Source organism: Amphiura filiformis, chromosome 1 (genome assembly GCF_039555335.1).
Source record: "Amphiura filiformis chromosome 1, Afil_fr2py, whole genome shotgun sequence".
NCBI lineage: Eukaryota > Metazoa > Echinodermata > Ophiuroidea > Amphilepidida > Amphiuridae > Amphiura > Amphiura filiformis.
The window spans coordinates 76,741,012-76,760,628 of NC_092628.1; the positions used below are offsets into that span (position 1 = coordinate 76,741,012).

The window sequence follows — 19,617 nt, forward strand, 5'->3', positions numbered from 1 at the left end:
GTTAAATGTGATTGATGTGTAATAGGTAGACAGAATTTAGAACAAAATGATATATTCATCAAATTTTGTAAACATGTCTCTGCTTATGTTACAGAGATTCTGTTAATCAAATCTTTACTTATGTTATTATGGGGAAGCTGAAATTGCAAATTGCAGATCAAAATATCATTGACTGCGGCTAACTGGAGTACATTCAAGGCCATTGCAATGAATTAAATAATAGTCGTGTTCACATTTTTAGTTACACCGGACGTAAACTTATGCCAACATTGATAAAAATTCAACAAATATTTTCCCTACTCCTACCGCATGTCCACACCTATAGCCTACTCCTAGCACTACACTCAGACCAGTTCCACCAAGCATTCATTTTAGATATCACAAACGGTGTTTCCATGACCCTTTTCAACCACACGAAATGTAATTTCTTAGCTATCGACCATAAAAAGGTCAAACTTTCACATTGCAACATACGCCTAGCAGAGATTACATCAAGTTCCTTACTCCTGATATTTGTCAGGAGTAAATCATCAGACATACGCCTGATGGAAATTAGGATGACCATTGTTCACACTGCCACTACTCCTGGCAGCACCTATCCCTACTCCCAGCAACTTATGCCTACCAAGTTCCGCCAGGCGTACGTCCGACAATGTGAAAACAGTTAATGCAAAAGTAAATAGAGCAAGCGCAAGCCCAAGGATAAATTGTGCTGTAGAAAGCTGTGCCTGGTATTTCCTGTAAATTATTTAAAAGATAAATTAGCAGTAGTGTCTGAGCACTGATAATGCTGTTATTATTACTGAAATGTTGTGAAAAGCAGAGCTGTATATAATAATCATAGAGGCCTTGCAAGTGACGTAGTTTTCGGGTAGTAACTGCAATCTTGGCTGAATGTTCAACTCTGTTCAATAAGCTTCAATAGAAGGTTACCAAATATGTAACTATAGTTTGTTCCACAAGGAAAATAAAACTTCCACCACAGTTTATTTATAGACCACATTACGGCCAGGGATGCTAGTTCAAATCCTTCATTTGAGGTCAATTGATAAAAAAATTGACACTGTTTCTATAAGGGTATGAATGCATTTGAAAAGGCTACAAGAATGCCATCATTCTGTTTAAAAAAAAAAAGATATAACATTGGTCAACAAACTTTTGTTTTTAAACATTAGAATTTGCTATACAGTATTCCATCATACTTTAGCGAGAATGAATTGCCGGCATTGGAAAAATAAATTTATATATGAGAATGAGTTGTCTCCATTGTAGAAATTTATCTACAAGAAAACAGACGTTTAAGAAAAACTTTCACATAAGGACTTTGTTTTTGCTTTTGACTAAAGAACAAAATCCTATCTTATTACTATTTTAACTGAGCACTTTCAGTTAAAATGACAGGTTGTTATTGGCATTAACTCCATAGTGGAAATAGCCGGTGACGGTTGTGGACTTGCTTGTCAATGTCTTCAAGTCATTGCCTTCCAGGATATGATATTTATCTCCAATCAAATTGCTACTGATGATGTGAAAATACAATAATAATTGCGTCATTGGCATTGATACAGGAAACTTAACTTCCACTACGCACCCAAGCTGTAGCCCCTACTTAGGTTTTTTACAAACACTATGGACCACACTGGCCTCATCCCAATTGCATAGTTCAATGGCTTCAAAGTGCAAAATTTGACCTTAAGTTGGAGAGTATGAGTTTTTGTACCCAAATTTTTAAAGGTCATTCAATGAATGTACAAATGTATTAGGGTTAAAGAACTGTGCCCTGATAGATGAGCATGTTGTGGATCCTAGTGAAAGCCAGTTGAAGACAATCATGACTAGACAGTTTTGTAACAATTCAAAAGTGTGCATTCATAAAAGCTTCTTTATCGATGAAGTTTTTTGTTTCAAAGAAAAAGATGTGTTGAACTATAAAGTGCATCTTTAACAATTGTAATTAATTTATAATTTAGATATAGATGAAGTCTAGCAAATGTTGTATTCATGCATGAAGTGTGTTGTAGATTTTAGAATTGGTCTCTATTATAAAACACTTTAACATGTTCAAGAGCATTGAATTTATAAAAATTGAAGGGCGTTTTGAGTGAAATTCAAGACTCTGCTAATATCAGTTGCGTTGTGATAGACTTGGAGGGAACCAGACTAGCATTGAAGAGGTTTTTGTACATCACTAATCAAGGTGGTGTTACACAAGGGCTTTGTATCATGTTCAGACTTGAAGTGAAATGCTGTAGTGTTCAATTGCGTCATGTAGGGGGGGGGGGGTCTGAGTAGACTGTTATTGCTGTGATAGGATGGATGGATGGAGGAGTAAAAATGCTAGGTGAAGGTTAGATGCTTTCTCCCAGTGCTTAAGTGATGATGATGATGAATTGATAATGATGAATTTGATGATGATGATGATGATGATAATGATGATGATGATGATGATGAATTTGATGATGATGATGATGATGATGATGATGATGATGATGATGATGATGACAACGCCAATAAAATGTGATGCGATCAAGCAAAATCAGTCGGAACTCAGAAATATTAAATTTTCAGTTTCTTAAAGGATAGTAAAAAGCATTTACAAATTTGGATTTTGCAGAAAACCCCATTGAAATGAACCACCAGTTTCAAAGATGATGAGCAAGTAAAGAGTTTCCAAAACAACAGGAAACAAAAGGAACTATTGTTCCCCATGTTTGGCTATATCTCAAAATTAATATTTCTGAGTTCCGACTGATTTTGCTTGATCGCATCACAAATGATAATAAAACAATATTCCTGTACTAATATAAAGTTAGTTCGGCATGTAACATACGAAAAATAAGTAATTATATAAATGTTCATGTTATTTATGTTACACTATTTATAGAAATGAAAAAAAAATCAGTAAGAACAGTTCATCAATACTTCACCATCAGTCTGGTTGCTTCAGGAAATTTAAATATTAAAGCAATTCAAAATATTCTTTTCATTGATTCAGTATTGTTTTTCACGTTCACAAATAAAATAATATTTGAAACAATCCATTAATATTCATTGATTAGTATTTCTTGTTAATAAAATATTCAAAGGCGCAGCGAATCACCCCTTTACAGAGTCCATTAATAATAAACATTTCATGTTTTAGTGTAGCCGTTTCATCTTACCGCTCTCATTACACTTTACATCCTTAGTTACATCGCGCTGTTCCTGTTGATATCCATACACCCCTATGGAAGACATGACCTTAATCTCCCACACAGGGGGTGTAGATTTTCAAATGGAGTCACTCATTCAGGTAACCTCATTTGAAATTCACACTCCCTGTGTGGAAGATTAAGGTCATCTTTACCATAGGGGGTGTATGGATTTCAACTGGAATAGCCGATTATCATCCTTGGTGTCATTAACTTGAGTTTATTTGATACATACCGCTGCATTCTAGAGGAGCACAGTGGCACAGAATAGTTACACCCAACTTTAATACCGTATGTTACAATCATCAAAGGTTTTTGTGTCTATTTTTTTAAAATTCCAATGTACTTGTAATATGATGCAATATATTTACCCTGTAAAACATTTCTACTTTGGGTGGTAGAATAGGAAATATAGGAGGTAAAATGGGGCCACAAAATCTTAACTGATGGAATTTGAAAGGCAAGTTGTGCATAGTCATGACTTGTTTGCTTTCTGATAAATACTCCTAAGGAACTTGCAATCATTGAATTTCACTTGACGGTGGTAGGAATAAGTACTTTAATGTGCCAATGCGTTAATGGTGTGAAAGGAAAAAGAGATGAAAAGCAACTTGAGAAAATGAAGGATTAAAGAAACAAAACACAGTCAATTTCAGAGGATGCAACCAGTAAATTACCTGAAGGTTGAAATAGTGGGCTGTTCTAGTTTAAATCCATACACCCCTGTGGTAGACATGTCCTTAATATCCCACACTGGGAGTGTGAATTTCAAATGGGGTTACCTAAAGGAGTGATTTCATTTGAAATCTACACCCCCTGTGTGGGAGATTAAGGTCATGTCTTTTGTTAGGGTGTAAGGATTTCAACTGAAACATCCCAATGCAAATTGAAATTGAAGTTGTGCTTGCTGAATCACAACCTTGTTAACATGCACAACATGGCATTCTGTGTGAATAGGGGGCTTTAGTCGTTGAAACAATTCAAAATGTTACAAAAGTTGGATATTGAAGGTTAGCTGTCTTGTCTCTTTCCTGTCTTGAAGAAACAGAATAAGTCTGCCAAATAAGTCTTGATTTAAACTTGACAGGACAAATCCCTAAGTGAGACTGTGAAGATGGGTTACATAACCAAAATAGCCTCAATTCAGGATGTTGTATTTCCTTTGACAAAACTAAACAAAACAAACTTCAAAAATACTCAGGATATGCTGTAGGACATACGGGAATCTCTAAGAATCAAAACGAGATGGGAAATTTGGTTTGCTGCTTCTTTAGAGAATATTAGTGGTGAGACTCCATATGAAACAAATAGCATAATGCATGGGATCTATAACATTGGATGCATAAGAGTCTCAATGTATCAGTGTTACATCTAGGAATTGATGTTTTTTCTTGAATAATATATAGATTGAACAAATAGTAAAATACACAGGATGTGTTGCAACATGTAGATGGGTTTTAAAGAAATTGAAGTTTGGTGTTTAAGTGTTGCAAGTGATTTCATGGCCTAGAAATGTCTGTTGGGAAGGAATGAAGTTTTAATGTGCTGTATTGGCAACTACAAACCTCAAACTTGCACATTTTAGGCTATTTACACCTCAACAGAAAGATATAAAAAGTTGTGTTTTTGTTAAAATTTGAATATTTTGGAAGTGACATGTGTCACAACTTTTATAAAATACACTTTTTGTCAATTTCATGTAAACAATATAAATAGTATCTGAAAGAAAATATACAAGGTAGTTGTTCTTGCAAAAAATCCATCTTTGCAGCTATCACAAACTTTTGCCTCTACCCAGGCCCATAGCCAGGGGGGTTTGCGGGAGGTGCGCCACCCCCCCAAAAAAAATGCCAAAGGCACAAAAAGTCCCATTTGCAAGCGAAGCGAGTGAAAAAAAATAGAGGTTTTTAATGCCTTTTTGGTCCAAAAATGTCCAAAATCGCCTCCCCCAGTCCAAAAAGCTCCAAATTGGTCCAAATTTGGACCCCCCCAAATGAATCCTGGCTACAGGCCTGCCTCTACCACAAATTTGCATTTGCCTCATGTTGATACACATAATGCTTTTATGAATTGCTCCATCCACACATAATACTGGTAATTGGTGTACACAACGTACAGGCTGGTACCAGTATCGGTATGCATGCTATGATGCAGTAAGCCCAATATATTCCAAAAACACTTAACCAGGCAGCTGTTTAGCCCAGATACGTAAGCCATGTACCGATATTAAATGCCAAGTCTATACAGCCAAGCGTTAAGAAACATCACATTGGCTCACTTGAATTTTAAACTGCATCTTCAAGGTCAAGATAAATAGTCTGGAATGATGGAGGAGGGGAGCCTCGATGAATATGTGATAGTTGAAGTTCTAAACATTTCAGAGCTAAACATTGTCTTTTAAAGGTCAACAATTGTAAAACGGTATGCTTAACATTTTTATGGCTCCATCTTGAAATCCAACTGAACTGTTTTTACAAAAGAAATATTTCAAATCTGTAACAGCTTCAAACTACTCAAGACAGTATAAGACGGTATTTATGAATGTGAATCGTAATCAGTAGATGAAAAAGACATCTAAAGTTTAACAAAAAACATTTTTAGAGTTGTAAATTATCTCCGAGCATGGAAAGCCTACTCAATCATTTTAATTTCTTGTAAAGGTCTTGCATTGTACTTCACCTGTATTCTCGAGAAGACTTTGATATCTTGCTAGGAAAATGAATAAGGCATTGTCATTCAAATCAACTTTTCTTTTCCCAACATTTTGAAATTGAAATTGATTACAAAAATAGAGAAAAGTTAGTGATCGCTAGTAGATGATATTCTACTATTGCCTCAAAGCACAATAAAACGGTGGAAGTATATTTGAAAGTAACTCCACTTAAAAAACGTTTTTTAATTGCACGCCGAGTTAATTGAATTTTTGCTCTTATTCCGTGTGCATGATTAGGAACCAAATATGCGAATATTCGCATCAAATTTCTTGTTGCTTTTCAATCAAAAAGTGACGTGACACATTTAACATGAATAATTTCATATCAACTCCAAAGGAAAAGAAAAAAAGGTGTGTTGCATGCATGCAGCATTGCATGAACATTTTTCAATTAAAAGCAAATTAACATAAACACCTCAAAAGAAATAAGTCCCCCTCTGAACATGTCGTCATAACATCGAAAGGTTTCATTTTGTACCAACAAAACTAACTTTGAAATAATTATATGACTGTTTACTAAGTGCTGTGTGAAAATGAGAGATTTCCGTGACTTCAGAGCTGAATGAGCCTAAATTGAAGGCAAAAACTGCCCTTTTCAAAAGTCACAAAGTAGGCCTATGCTTGTCACAAAAGTTGATTCATGGCTTGTTACTAATGGAAAACCCCATGTGTTTGAGTGCAGTTTAAAATCCTCACCAAGTGAACATTTACTGAAATGTGTATCGATTCTTGATCATTCAGCCATGCAAATCCCCTTGGTGCAGAGTTCAGCACAGTGAGTTGTAAGATGGTCAGTTCCATTCCTTGTCCCAATACGCCTTGCAGTTAACAAGCATAGGCCTACTTTGTGACTTTTGAAAAGGGCACTTTTTGTCTTCAATTTAGGCTCATTCAGCCCTGAAGTCATGGAAATCTCTCATTTTCACACAGCACTTAGTAAACAGTCATATAATTATTTCAAAGTTAGTTTTGTTGGTACAAAACGAAACCTTACGATGTTATGACGACATGGTCAGAGGGGGACTTATTTCTTTTGAGGTGTTTAGTTCTGCTCGACTGGTTTGTTTCCAAAATAAAACATTATCTCAGTGAATTGCTAAAATGCTTTTTGCAAACTCACCGTGCATTGAATGCTAGCGGGGCGTGAGACAAAATCAACAATCTATAAAATTGCTCATTAAATATGAGCACTTATGTTTTCATAATATTGAAATTTATAGTTTTTTCCTTCACAACCTAGGACAGTCTTGTATTGATAGTGTAATGATATGATGTGATGTTGCCGAGGTAGATGCACTGTAGATGAGTGACAAATCAGGATTAACTCTCTCCTGCAGACAACAAGTTTCAATTTAAAAAAAAATCACAAATTTCAGAATTGTAAATTTTCATGACCATATTTAAAATCAGCATGAAAAATGCATTAAAATGAGTACAAACAAGCCTAGTATTGGTTCAGTGGTTCTTGAGATAGCTCTTGAAATTTTCAAAAAATATCTCTAAAGTTGGACTCTTAATGATGAAGCCTATATAGCTAGCATGCAGCGCATTAGGAATTTACCATGGATGGATGGATTGTTAATATGTAAATTATAGTGTAAAAGTCTCATCTACTAACATCTAAGATTGTATCAAAAACTACTGATCCAATATTAGCCATGTATTTTGTAATGTATATTTCAAATGTAGCGAAGCATAATGGTAAGGGAAGAAAGCAGAGTTTTGAATTAACAAAATAAATGTTGCATTTTGACTTGATATGCTCATGTAAAGGGTAAAGAGTATTTTGATGGATATGTATGTAATGAATGGCATATAGCTTATAGGTCGGTTGAGGAACGTTTTAGTAATAATTATTATTAAAATAGAATATGCTGGGATATAAGAAATTTATTTCTTGTGGTTGTAATTATAGTATTTTTATACATGTTAGTAGTCTTTTTGTGCCTTTTGAGAGTAGTTTTTGGGTTCACTGACTTGCAAAAAGATGAAAATCATTTTGAAATTGAAAAATCTTGTTTTCTGCTTTTTTTTTGTGTGCTTTGTACTATCAGTCTTTTCAAATTATAATCCTATGGAAGATATGACCTTAATCTTCCACACAGGGGATATAGATTTCAAATGAAGTCACCCATTTAGGTAACCCCATTGAAAATTCATGCTCCCTGTGTGTGAGATTGAGGTCATGTCTTCTATAGAAGATGTATAATGGATTTCAACTGGAATAGCCCGTTTTCTGAACTTCTTCAGCATCATACTCCTGATTCAAGTATGAACTCCAAATGGCTTATGTATGAAATCCTAATTGATTGGGACATGAAGTCCTCAGACTGTTTTAATCATAGAGATAGAGATTGTTGTCATGAGATACATAACAGCTGAAACATCTTGGAGAGGAAAGATCAGTTCTTCACTGTTTCCTCAACTGGACGCTCTTGTCAACTCTTGTTATGGATGACATGATATGGAGCATGGGATGAGTTTGATGTGGCCACTTATTTGTTGTGACGTTTTAAAAGAATAATCTGCAATAGGTTTTGAAATTTAAGATTCTCTTTCAAAATCATCTTTGAAAAGATGCAGAAAAGATTTCCCTTTATGTATTTGTCAATTTGGGTATAATGATACCTGTAATGTACAACTTGGTAGTACTCTGCAATATGGAAAATGAAACATAAGCATATATTCTGCTCCAAATTTGCTCCATAATATACAATCTATTTGGTGACTCTGATAGTATTAACAGCCCTGTTTTCAGCCCGCATTTGAAAGGGCATATTAAAAGATCATACTGAAAATGTGGACTACGTGAAAAACAGTAGACCAATGTTGTAAATGGTCGTTTATGTCCCATCACATTAACACAGTGTCTTCAAACATTTCAATATCTTATGCTTTAACATGACATCTCACGCTGTCACACCTTTATGTTGGAAGCTGTGAAATATTGATTTAAGGAGACAAACATAGTATAATTTTCTGATTATTCTCTTAATTTTTTACATATTTTCTTTTTTATCTTTAAATATGCCTTTCCAAGAACTCATGTTTTGATGTGACATGTCACTGATGTGACATGTCACATTATACAGTCCACCTTTTCAGTATGCTTAGTGGACATGTTGGAGAAGCATTTAGTTGTGTGTCCCTGCATCATTCTGTCATAAAGCTAAGGAGACCCCTTACTTGTCTCATCTTGGGATATGATTCTATGAATCTAGTACGTTAGATAGCATATTCATTCACTTAAGCTCCTTGCATGCAATGTGTGCTTCACAATGGTATTTGGCCCTTCAGCACCAAGCATGTAATATGCATTTCAGAATTAATTTGCAGCCAATAGGATGTCGCACTGGTAAAACTTGTCATTTTGGGTAATGCACTATTCTGACATTAGAAATAGCTGCTGTGTGTGTTATTCTTCATAAGTTCCAATCCGTGTAACGATAATCAGTATATGGCAGCTTTACATGTTTGTTTGCATAGTTTCTGTACTTTTCACTCTGTTAATGCACTAGAGTAACATCAGATAGCTTCTTTGAACAATGATTAAATGAAATTAATTCCTGGGATAGATAATTATACAAAAGGGCAGCTTTAATTGTTGAATTTTGCGCACTTTAGCCTGAAGTTAATCGTGTCATGATCGTCATCTGTATATGAAACAGGGACAAGGATGCGGTCTGAAACAGGAATAGTATCACATAGACAAAATCAATTGTGATCAGAATGATATGGAGGGTCCCAGCAATAGGTCCAATAAGTAGACATGGTTCTGGACATTGAAACAGATCTGTTACAATATACTTGCTATCGGTTATGATCAGATGGATCTCATGAAGGCCCTATCAAGAAAATCTTTACCAGCAATTTTACAAATGGCTCACAAATGGTTTTAGAATGAGGAGCCTATTTAGTATAGTGCCTTAGGGTCGAAATCGTTACACGAGTGACAAAAGTGCCAAATTTGGTACACAGGTTTGTATGACCCTAAAGTTCATGAAAAGAAGCGGCTCCAAAAATATGGACTTTATTTTGGCCTTTTTGGGCTAAAAACCCAATTTTTGGTCAAAAATACAATTTTTTGATATTAATGTATCTAACCTATAGTCTAGGGGTAGGCACTGACCCAAATTTTTTCAGGAAGCAGTTTTCTATGGCCAAATTTCATCAGGAAAAAGAATCTGTCAAAAAAAATTTCACCAGATGAAGTCTTCGTTCGGGTTTTGGCGAAAATTCAAAATGGCCGCCAAAATAGGTGTTTTTAGGATTTTACCACTATTAGTATAGTTTTAGTCCAAAAGCACCAAGTAATATGTCTTTCTATATGTTTTGAGGCCGCTTATTCCATATCTGCCATTAATATAATGGCCATATGAATATCTAGATGGCTAAAATTCAAAATGGCCGCCAAAATAGGTGTTTTTTCAAGATTTTGCCACTTTTTGTATAGGTTTAGGCCAAAATCACCAAGTAATATGTCTTCCTATTTGTTTTTGAGGCTAATTCCAAATCTACCATTTCTATAATGGCCAAATGAATATTAGGTTAGATAATGGTAACAATTCAAAATGACCGCCAAAATCACCTTTTTAAAAAAAGACTTTCTGCGGACAGTGAGTCATTTATATTGATATATTGAGTAAAGTGTCTTTTTAGGTGTTTTCATTTCGCAGACTATGAATCTCTACTCTATTAAAAGGGCATTTCGTGATCCACAGCCTCATCCCCCCACTTTTCTCAAAAAAAGTTGAGATTTTTATATCACTGGAAACCTCTGGCTACATGATGTTTATGTACAAAATATTTCTTGCAGATTAATTCGTTTAGCAAAGATATCGTGAAATTTTAATTTCGTTCTGGTGCACCAGAACGAAATTACAACACATTGTCTATGGAGCAGTGTAATACACATAATCATGCATAACTCGCGAACGCAAACTCGGCATCAACTGAAATTTTGGGAGTAGGTTTTTTTTTCGTGGATATCTAATGAAAAATGACATAAATAGAGGATGCTAGGATCACGAAATACTCCTTTAAGCGATATGATTAATAGTGGCAATAATCACCGCAATAATCAATGTACCGCACCAAGGCATTTGTTTTTATATTATTGGTAGGCACGACTGTATATGGTGTCAATTGTGTCATTTCAGCTTCATAACAGCTCACCATATAACAGCGGAAAAGCAAATATGAAGCCATAATATCGCTGAAGTGTTGCTGGATCACCGGGTAGTTCAGCTCTACAGCGAGGAATGCATGGTTAAGTCTTTCGCTAATCTAAGAAATGGATCCTTTGTGATCGGTAAAATGATATTTCAGTGTCTAAGGGCTAAAGACGACAATGAACAATAGAAGCAAATGGTGCCAGCCAAATTGAGGCAAGTGAAATGACAGAGGACTGGATCAAGAAGAGTGTCTGATGACAACATAATCTCTGGGCAAAAGAATCCTCGCTGACTATGACCAATTCAAATCTCTGATCAAAAATCTGAAGATTGGTTTGATAAAGTCAGGCAATTCAATTGGGATGAACGAAAATACTTAGGACATACATGCAAAAACAGATACCTACTAAAAGAAACAGAAGCAGAATTTGATGTCAAAAATGACTATAGAGGACCGAAATCTATATGGAAAATTGCATCGGGAATACTTTTTACAAAGCTACTTTCAATGCTACTGTTTCCAACTCATGGATCCGAAAGAATAAACAAGGAGCATCCAAAACCGAATCGGCTGAAAGGGCTAGAGAAAAATGTGAGAATCGGAAAGAGAGAGACAGAGAGAGAGAGGAAGGTATTGTTAAGAGACTGCAGATGTAAGCCTTGAATTTTCGATAAAGTGTCACTTGGAAAATCAACATTTTCTTGTTCCCAACTCCTGACCAAAGACAATGTTTACTGTGTGAAATATGATGCCTGCTAGATCATCCAGACTGACTTCATAGTCTGGTAGGCATGACCATCTATCTGGATTTTATTTACCATTTGAAGCTTAACAGAGCTCGGAGTACTTAATGGCATGCTTCTTGTAGTCTAATTGCTAGTGTATAGGCATTCAAAATGCTCAACTCTGACAAAATATTGAAGTCAGGGTATACCAACTTGTTTATTGGATTCAAGGCATCCTGCATCTGCAGGCTCTTAGCAACACTTTCTTCTTGAATCAGTCCTCTGTTAGTTCACTTGTCACAATTTGGCTGACATTATTTGCGAATATTGCATGGCTACTGTCTCTTTGACACTGAAATATCACTCTACCGATCAAATTCAAGCATCCATTTCTTAAATTAGCGATAGACTTGAACTTGCATTCCTCATTGTAGGGCTGATCTACGCTGACCCAGCAAGACTTTAGCGATATTGTGGCTTCGTGTTTGTTTTTGAGCTGCTATGGTTAACCTGAAATTACACAATTGACATACAGTTGTGCGTACTAAAAAAAACCTTGGTGCAGTACATTTGTCATAATGGTGGCTCTTGTACCATTATAAATATATTATCAGATATTGCCACAATGATTAATCAAATTTGATTATTGTCGAGTAGAGATTCATGGTCTGCGACATGAAAACACCTAAAAAGACACATTTTTATTACTTAATATGGGTCCCTGTCAGCAAATTCTTTAAAAAAGGGTGATCTTGGCGGCCATTTTAAATTTTTGCCATATTTTGATCTAGATATTCATATGACCATTATATTAATGGCAGATATGGGATCAGCGGCGTCAAAAACATATAGAAAGACATATTACTTGGTGCTTTTGGCCTAAAACTATACAAAAAGTGGTATAATCTTGAAAAACACCTATTTTGGCAGCCATTTTGAATTTTAGCCATCTAGATATTCATATGGCCATTATATTAATCGCAGATTTGGAATCAGCGGCCTTAAAAACATATATAAAGACATATTACTTGGTGCATTTGGCCTAAAACTATACAGAAAGTGGCATAATATTGAAAAAAAACACCTATTTGGCGGCCATTTTGAATTTTAGCCATCTAGATATTCATAAGACCATTATATTAATGGCAGATTTGGAATCAGCGGCCTCAAAAACATATATAAAGACATATTACTTGGTGCATTTGGCCTAAAACTATACAGAAAGTGGCAAAATCTTGAAAAAACACCTATTTTGGCGGCCATTTTGAATTTTCGCCAAAACCCGACCTAAGACTTCATCTGGTGAAATATTTTTTGACAGATTCTTTTTCCTGATACAATTTGGCCATAGAAAAACTGGTTCCTGTGTAAGTTTGCAGAAAAAAGTCCTTGTCAAATACATTAATATCAAAAAAGATGTATTTTTGACCAAAATTGGGGTTTTAGCCCAAAATGGCCAAAATGAGGTCCATATTTTTGGAGCCGCTTATTTTCTTAAACTTTAGGGTCATACAAACCTGTATACCAAAATTGGCACTTTTGTCACTCGTGTAACGATTTTCGCCTAATTTGACCCTAAGGCACTATACTAATTTAACATGGATTATGCACTATCTTACGCTGCCCTGCATATCTTAGGTTTTATTACAGACAGCTTTCCAAATTGAGTGTTGAGTTTCTGCACTTACTTTAGCCTGAAGTCAAGCATGTCTCAACTATCACCATGCTAAGATGAAATAGGGGGCAAGGATGCACTGATAATACTATATAGATAAATTACTTGTGATCAGAAGGATGTGAGGAAGAAAAGGTTTAAACAAACTTGACTTGGTTTTAAGATAGAGGGTCCAAGAGAGGTGTGTGACTCTACTTTAATAACTAGGTGATTATGTACATGCTTACATGATGGAGATCATGTGATCAGATAAATGTGAGAATAATGCAAAAAATAAAATATATAAGGGAAAGTTCATGCAGAGGGGGTGAAGCAAAGGTGAAAATTAACATGTTGGCTGAATATGTTCTGATGAAAGCTTCCTTGAAGCCCTGCTTTTACATCAAAAACACAGGAGTGAAATACGGAAGAGTGTCTGCCATCCTAAATCCCAGATTTCCCAACTACTCATGGAAAAATTAGGTGGTGTTGGATGCTTAAGTGTTTCAGCTGTTTTTAGCTTACAATTCTATTTGTCTAGTCTAACTCGGTGATCTTGCCCTGTGGGTGAAGGGGCACTACAAGTATTGCATATAGATGTTAACCCTATGAGAACTACCTGCCTATTGGTCAAAAAGAAGTTTTCTTATCAATTGTACCAATCAGCAACATTGTTAGAATAATTTCACCACACAAAAAAATTGGGGTGAGTTATTTGCAAAGCTCCATTCTGATTGGTGATTAAAGTGAAAGTATTTCGTAATTGACCAATGAGAGGCAATGTTAGATCGGCAGGTAGTGTTCAGGGGGTTAAGATATGCTGGTAGGATGTGTAGATGTGTTGCTTTAATATCATAATGAGGACAGGTGTGATAAGAGTTGTCATATCTAGGTTACATTGAGGCATAATATCTCATTGTATATGAAGAAAATTGACAGTTTTAGTGAAAAAGCTGCTTTGTGTGGGTGAATACAGTGCAGAGAAATTGTGAAGGGTCAGAAAAATGATTCCAAGTTGTGACAGGTTTGGTTTTATTTTCGTTTGGGTTGTGCACCTGCATAATGACTAATAAGAAATTCCTGGAAGAAATTGTGTTGGGTTTATCAGAGACATACAATCAATAAGAAAGGGAGAGTTTACAAGTTTGTTTATGTTCATGAGAAAATAGAGGTGGGGGCAAGTTGGGAAGAGAACCAAAAATGTATATACTGCATTAGAGAGAGGAAATTCTAGAATAAACCATGGTAAAAATGTTGTAGAATCCATCCCTATGATGCTATAAGATTGAGAAGTCTGCATAAGCTTGCTCGTTCTTTATAATGATAGTGAAACCCATAATACTACATAATCCAATAGAGATGCTTTCTAAGAATATGTACAGTACGAGTACATCATGTCTCTCTTCCTTAGTTCAATTGTATGTGACATAAACAGGTGCAGCTACAGCAGTCATATAATGTTGAAAATATTGTTCAAAGCTGGGAAGTGCAATGTTCAAACACAAGATCTGTGTTTGTAAATAATAAATTATATCCGATACAATATTTATGTATATGAAATTACAATTTATATTAAAATATTTCGCTATTAAACACTGTGAATCTTGTAAATGACGTAGAAAACAGAAGCATGTTATTTGATAGCAAGATTGAATAAAATATATTTGTTTTCAAGCTAAATTTATGTAGGAAATAATAAAAATGTCAAGAGAATAGAAATTGTAACTTATACTATGTAACAAATGCAATATAAGACAATTTTTCATTTCCACAAACCTATGCACTGCAAGACAAGCTTATGTTGAAGTATTTTCAAATAACTTCTTCAAACCTAACAACTGCAAAATAAATGTGGAGAGCTCGGCATCATGTTTCATAGCTATATAGGTCAGAAATATTGAGTTCTCCATGTGTAGAGCAATTTGGGAAAATGACTAGGAACATTGATGTATGACTGAAGAGACTATTAACTCATTATGGTCCGGTAATCTTATGCTTGGCACAGGAGGGGTTTAAGATTTGATTCCTAGGGGTACCATGTGACTTCTTTGTTCATCTTCTCTCCTTTTATATTCCTTCTTTCCCTTCTGATAACAAAAAAATAGACTGTGTTAGGGTTATAATGAAAATACAAACAAACAAATAATAGTACATTGCCAAACAGACTAATACAACCTCAGGTTTAACTATGGTCTGACAGAAAAGGCATGCTTTCTGTATCTTGTTGTTGTCCCCCAGATGTCTATAGAGAAAATCTAGGTGTTTAACCCCTGGATATTTCCCACCCCATATCACCTCCCCCGCCCTATATCACCTCCCCCAATGTTTACTCCCACAATGGTTAGAAGTCTAAAAAAGAGGAACAAAAAATTGGAAGAAAAATGAGGAAAGGATGAAGGAAAATGGAAGAAAAAAAAGGAAAAATAGAAGAGTAGGAATGAGGAAAGAGAAGAGAAGAAAAAAAGAAGGAAAGGAGGAAAAAAAAGAAAATCTCTCAGGAAATTTACCAAGAACTCGCATGCCCGGAGTAACAAGGCTGACTACATCCTTGCTTGGGAGCCTATGTCCTAGTCTTAATGCATACAGGTAGACATATGTATTGTATCACCCATATTGCCGGTTAGTTTTATCATAAGCAATTCAGGAAGCTTGAGGAAGACACCAAGGAAGCAATTGGCATGATAGTATAGGCTATTAAGCTATCAATGTTGTCTTTGAGCCATGGTCTGGTTGCAGCAAGTAGTCCATCTATAAATGCCTTGTAGATTGATCAATTGCACACTTTCACACCTTGGCACAAACTTTTATTACTGCAAGACGTACAATTTCATATTTTCAGGCTCAAATTGATACATGTGATTTAAAAAATCACAAATATTAAAAATAAATGAAATAAAAGTAACATGATAAAAAGAAAAAGAGATTCCAAGAAGATGAAATGAAAGTTGTATTCACCTGCTGTTCTCAATACCAAGGTATCAATTTCATCTATGTTCCATATTTTAAATCCACATCTTTTTCATTTGCTGCATACATAAGCCAATTGTTGGTTCATTGTTTAATTTCCCATTGATGGATACAAGAACCATTTTCTTATTCAAAGACATGCATTCTATTATGGATGTGGTTAAAAATAGAATGATAATGGTTTCACCTGGCAGCTTAATTGTGTAACATCTCAATTTCCTCATTCTTTTACGTAAAAATGGAATATAAGTCCAGGCTATTCTTACGTTTATTATATAATGTGGTCAGGATGCTGCTATTCTATCTGTACTGAGATGGTTTACAAAAATAACATGTATGTCCAACTACAATAGGATGGTAATAATATACATTATATTGATTTGAATTTATGTAATATAAAAAGGGGTTTCCCCTTTTTTTAAAGATGGCTAATCAATGCAGGTGAGCGAGAGAATTGCCTTCTATTACCACATGAAAGTAATTATTTGAGGTCAAGCTCAGTTACAGTAAAATATGACATGGATGAATTTGGCATTGAGGCATCCCTTATAGGCAGTGTTGCCAGTATTTTCAGGTCGATGGTGTAATGAGTTCCTCATCAAGGCAGCTGCAGATGATTTAATAATTTGGTAAAATTATCCAAAGGGACTACATAGAATATTTAATTACTGGCTGATCAGTAAAGTTTAATTGGATGCTTCAGAGACTAATAAAGTTCAAATTTGACAAAACAAGAAATATGCATTTGCGATAGAACGCTACACACCGACACGCAAATGTCCAAATATGCACAATTTTAGTAATATTTTCTAAAATGCAGTTGGCCCAAATGTGCAGTTAGCACACCTGGTATGTAGCATGTTCTGGCAACACTTTCCCTTGCAGGTATCAACGACTTAGATTGACCCAAATATCCGCTATATGGTGTAAGTTTGTAAGGCAATTTACTAGCCCTAACCTGATGGCATTGTATGCAGGTTTTATATGCTGTTAATGCCATGAGCTAGACAGGGATTGAATTGCAAGAACAAAAATTGATTAGGAATGAATAGTCAGTAAACTAGATCTGTAAAGAGAAATGAAAGGAGAGAAGAACATGAGAAGATCAAATGAGAAAAAAGCGGGAAAAACTGATAGATAAAGAGAAATGGAGAGAAATTTAGAACGAAAATAGGTAAATGGGGAAGATAGATAAAGGAAAACAAAAAAATTGAATTAGAAAAAGAATTTTCAGGGTAGAAAGAAGTTGAAAATAGAAAGCGGGAAAGAGAAAGGGGTTAAAGCATGGCAAGCAGGAGTAAACAAAAGGATTTGCTGTAGAGAAAATAATGGAAGATAAGAATGGCACAGTTGAAAGGTTCAAGGGAAATGAAGGATGGAGAAAAAGAAAGGAAAGAGGAGTAGAATAAACCGGGATTCTGCATACAGCTCTCCTTCAACGGGAGTAGATGAGGGCAGATTTGGTCATGACTGACATTTATTTTAATAGATCGTTTGCCCAAAGTTGAGAAATATTGAATTTCAAGAATTTATCGAGGTGACCCAACGGTTCATTTTCGTGTGCAAATACCTGTGGGTGCAAAAACTTGGGATATCAGATATGATGCATTGATATTCAATTACCTTGAGGAGGAATATCAAGATGATGTAGATGAATTTTAATTTTATGCTAACAAGGATGGATTGTTTTCACAAGCCCTATCCATCCTGAATGCTGCAAAAACCACAGCCTGAGGTGAGACGGGCATGGCCTGAATACCATTGGGCCCATGTTGAACAAACCTTCATCCGGCAATTAAGGTTAAAACAGAAGAGCAAGTTTTTTTTCGATAATTTATTTATGCTTTGCTGGATCAACAGGAGCAGATTTAGCTGCAAATATCCAGTAAAACATTTCCTCTTTTGCCTTCGATTTAGAATTTGATTAAAATCTTACATAAATTCACCTTTACAATATCTCCTGTATTGTGTTGCATCATGCAACTATTGCCATAAAAATGCTGCAATATTTTGTTTCTTGATGAGTTGAGAAGATAGGGGGCTGGATCGATCTGGATCCAATTCACCCATCGTAATGAATGTTGCACTGGTTTAGTGATTTACAATGAAGAGGGTTCATTTCATATCTAGTTGGCCATTCCTGTTGAAATCCATGCACCCCAGTGGAAGACATGACCTTATCTTCTACACACAGTGGGTGTGAATTTCAAATGGGGTTACCTGAATGGGTGTCTCCATTTGAAATCTACACCCCCCCCCCTGTGTGGAAGATTAAGGTCATGTCTTCCATAAGATGGATTTCAAATGGAAGAGCGCATTGAATAGCTTTGAATAATTGGTTCATTCTGATTATACAGCCCTTTTCCTATCATGGTGAAATGACTCAATAGTTAATAAGGTCAAATCATGCATCAAAAAATTATTATATGGTGATATTATTCTGTTATTCTTACATTCACTCCTCTCTCTATGTTGGTTTGTTGGTTTAAAGTCTGTCCAATGTAATATTTAATTGTGTGGCTTTGAAGAGATAGGAGACATTATTTTGACAAGGAGAGTGATAAGGGTTTGGCATGAAATAATAAATGAGACTTGGAAAGTGTTGACACTGCCATGAATATTTCATTCTAGTAAAATAAAACGGCACAGCATTGAATGATTTGAGTGAATTTCTTTGAAGTGCAAAATATGAGAGCTCTGGTTTCTCTGCATTTTGAGATTGAGGATGATTCCTCATAATGCTTATACTTGGTAGAAAAGAAAATTCAACAAGAAGTTACAAATCAAATTTCAAGTTTAATTCTGTGTGTTTGAGATGTAATCAATTTAGTGCACACTTTATTTTTGGTCAAGTCAAAACTTTGTGTGATCTTTCATGGGTTTTCATGTAGAGGCATACCTCTCCTTAAAGGATCACAAACTTGGGCTCTACTTATTAAAACAATTTTGTGCGCATTTTTAAAAGTTTGGTAAATATCTAGCATAATATCACCATATCACAGGTGTAGTATCATATAGACATGTCCCGTAATTTGTGGATCCTAGATTTCTTTGCCGGCCGTCAGTTTGTACCGAAATTCCTTTCCACAAGGTAATAGACGTATTGCAAACAATAGATACAGCTCGGGGGTTAATCTATCTCCTTTGTCAGTTTACGTCAAGTGGCTACCGGTGTCATGAACTAAATCGTCA

At 35.3% G+C, this 19,617-nt stretch overlaps 1 protein-coding gene across 1 annotated transcript in view; it reads left to right on the plus strand.

Moving 5' to 3' along the window:
• Positions 1-19,617, plus strand: part of LOC140153589 (uncharacterized) — a 294,065-nt gene that overhangs the window by 76,948 nt on the left and 197,500 nt on the right. The window lies entirely within an intron of this gene.